Source organism: Lactuca saligna, chromosome 8 (genome assembly GCF_052625555.1).
Source record: "Lactuca saligna cultivar CGN05327 chromosome 8, ASM5262555v1, whole genome shotgun sequence".
In the NCBI taxonomy this organism is placed as follows: Eukaryota; Viridiplantae; Streptophyta; class Magnoliopsida; order Asterales; family Asteraceae; genus Lactuca; species Lactuca saligna.
This window is the reverse complement of record NC_136424.1, coordinates 196,457,384-196,460,998: the sequence shown is the minus strand read 5'-3', so window position 1 is coordinate 196,460,998 and position 3,615 is coordinate 196,457,384. Positions and strand designations below refer to the sequence as shown.

General features: G+C 36.7%; 1 pseudogene; it reads right to left on the bottom strand.

Annotated features, from left to right (window-relative positions):
- Positions 1 to 491: 491 nt before the first annotated feature.
- On the bottom strand, positions 492 to 3,382 carry LOC145011772 (receptor-like protein EIX2; annotated as a pseudogene).
- Between the last annotated feature and the right edge of the window lie 233 nt (positions 3,383 to 3,615).

The window sequence follows — 3,615 nt, the reverse complement described above, 5'->3', positions numbered from 1 at the left end:
TTTATTAGTTAACAAAAAGTGGATGTTTATCAACCACTTATTGCCCTATAAGTCATTATTTCCGATATAAATTACCCTTTCAAAAAGCTTATTAAGATAGTTAACAGAAGAGACATATGCCTGCTGAGAACAAAAACAAATACACATATGCCTGTGTATACATATAATTAGAACAAACTAGAAGAGAGAAATAGTTTCTGTCAATCATCACAAAAGTAAAATAGATTATCAACTTATTGAATATGATACAAAAACTATGTTATTACAATAACAATCTAACTGTTTTTATAAAATGATTAAAGAGATTGTATGCGAATACAGTTTAGGTGACTTTCGACCTATTTGACGTGTTCCCTTTAGCTAAAAATATTTACTTGACTCGTTAGAGATAAAACTTAACTCAAAAATAAGTCCAATTTGACAGCTTAAACAACACCATGTTACAAATTCTCATGCAAATATGAAATCCAAATACGCGTATTATTGATAAGAACAATATAACACTATATATGAAAAGGCAAAAAGAAAAATCATCGATAATATATATTCGCAAACTGCACTACTTTCATTCGAGAGGATCTACGCAGCTTCTCTTCATGTCTTCATCTTGGCAACTATAACCAAGAAGGCAACGTATATCTTCTCCATGGTATCCTCAACAAACATGAAAAGCTTCTGTCTCCAATGTTTCTTGAACAACAATACTCCAATAACACCCCAAAACCCTGTTCCAAAACCACACATTATGTCCACATAAAACCATATCTTCATCGGCTCATCAGCTGCTTCGTATTTCTTCTTCCTTGTTGTTGTTGTTGGGTCTTCCGAATTTGAGCAACCCTTTGGCAATGGAGGACCACACAAATCTTTGTTCCCAGCATATATCGTATGGATCATCAAGGGTCTGCAATTGATTTCCACTTGGAATTTGTCCCCACAAGTTGTTGTGTGACAGATTCAAATAACTCAAAAAGGTCAAAGCTGCCATGCTCGGAGGGATCATCCCAGTCAACTCATTTCTTGCTAAATCGAGAGAATTTAAAGCTGTCAAGTTTCCAATGGTGCCTGGAATTTCCCCACTGAGATGATTATTGGACAAATTGAGACCCACCAACATGGAAAGCATAGTTAGCTTGACTGGTATTTCTCCCACTAGTTTATTGCTTGAAAGGTCCATGTTAAAAAGTAAAGCCAAATTTTTTGTATATTCAAGCTCAACACCTTTCATGACCTGAATTAGACTCTCATCATGATCAGGGTCGATAAGAAAATCAGGGTCACTCCTAACCATGGCACTCAACTCCCCTAGGCAATGAGGGATGGTTCCTCTTAAGTTGTTGTATGCAACATCCAAAATTTGAAGTTTTGGAGTTTTGCATAATGTTCGTGGAATTCTTCCGGTGAAGTTATTTTTGTGCAACCTCAAAACGATCAAAGATGTAAGATTTTCTCCAATCCATACGGGTATTTTTCCAGACAATCTATTATCACCGACATCTAAGACTTCTAAATCTCTTAAATTCCCTAATTCTCGAGGAAGTTCACCAGTAAAGTTATTTCCGTTGAGTCTTAACCGCGTTAAAGAATTAAGAGCTACTGAACTTGGAATCACACCACGCAACCGATTTGAGCTAAATCTCATCGTAACCAAGTTTTTCAAGTTCTTAAAACAGTTGGGAATTTTCCCGGATAACCTATTTTTGGCAAGATCAAGATATTGCAAATCTGTCCTTGTGCACAATGACCTAGGAATCGACCCATTGAAAAGGTTATTCTGGAGAAGCAATCCACGGGCAAATACCTGCCCAAAAAAGTTAACATTTCCCCCATTGGGAAGGTTCACCAAAGGTCCAGTAAGTTTGTTGTGAGAGAGATCTAAGAAAGGAATCATGGGCATCTTCTGCAATCATGTGGGCAGAGGTCCTGAAACTGTAGCATTCGACAAAACTAGTATCTCAATTTTCCTTTGATTTCGAAGCCACTGTGGAAATCCATTTGCTATATTGCAAGAATCGAGTTGAAGAGTTACCAACTGGAATGGAGGCATCCATTCACGTGAAACATTGAATGTCAACTTACTGTTAAAAGAAGCATCCAAGTCACTCAACATTGAAAGGTTAGCAAAATGGGCTTCATAAACTACTCCTTTTAGAAAATTGTAAGAGATGTCTAGAGATTGCAGTTTGGCAAGTTCCCCAATCGAAACTGGAATATTCCCATTTAATAAATTTCTAGATAGCTTCATTGCTTGTAACGAAACAAGCCTTCCTATAGATGCTGGAATGGGGCCTGTTAACTGATTCAATTCTAGATTCATTTCTTTTAAACCTGTTAAATTTCCAAAGGATTCTGGAATCAAACCATTCAATTGATTCCTAGAAAGGTCAATTACAGAAAGTTTCCCAAGGAATGTAGGAATGGGACCTGTTAACTCATTAGCAGATAGATATAATAGTTCTAAATATCTTAATCTTCCTAGTGATTTTGGGATTGAACCTGTCAATCCATTCCTACTTAGATATATGAACCTTAAATTCACCATTCTTCCAAGTGCTTCTGGAATTGTACCATTTATGATACTCCCCTCTAAATCCAATCCCTCCAAAGCATATTGAGAGCACTCAGATACGTTTCTTGATGAGTCGATCATTTCCATATGAATTGCATTTTCAGCCACACTTAAATGTCTAAGGTGACACTGTCTCCAGATTCCAACATCTTCAATCCGATGAAACGAGTTTTCAGAAAGATAAAGCTCTAGAAGGTTAGGCATAATAGGAACCCAGGAATTCAGATTGTTTCCAGTGAGGTCAAGGACTCGTAGGGAACTCATGTTGGTTAAAACAGATGGAAATACACCTTGAATTGAATTAGACCTAAGATTCAGCATGAGAGAAATTGAGGTAGCTCAGTTGCTTCAAGGATCCAATGAACTTTGGGATCCGGCTTCCACCAAAATCATTCCCACTCAAATCCAAATACATTAGATGCTTCAACTGAGCCAAAGAAGAGTTCACCTCACCACCAACTAAGTAGTAGTTGTAGTAGCCTTCACCAGAATTCTTGTCTCCTCTGAGATCAAGACTTTTGACATTTCCAGAATCATCTTCACAATGGACTCTTTCCCACAGGCAACAGTCATTTCCAACCCATGATGACAACATTTTAGAATCGTCGTCTTGGACGCTGTGTTTGAACTTGAGAAGAGCAACTCGCTCTTCCTCAAAGCAAACAACACTCGTATTTCCGACACTCAAACAAGTACATGTGGTTGCTAACAAAAAAATACTTATGAAAATGAAATGGAGCCCCAAACTCCACTTATTGCCCATTATCAACCCTACCTCAGTTTCAAATAGAAGAAAAAAAATATTGAACTGGAAAGATGGGTTGTTATAATATTGAAGTGATGAAGAATTGAAAATAGTTCATTTATAAAGCAATAAACAAAGACCAATTCTTTTTCATGGAAGACTTGGAAGTCAATGGACATATTTTATCCACAAATTAGTATGTTGTTGCTCCTGGCCTATTATTCTGCTTCTCGACGAAAATGATATGCATATGTGTGTGTGTGTGTATATATATATATATATATATATATATATATATATA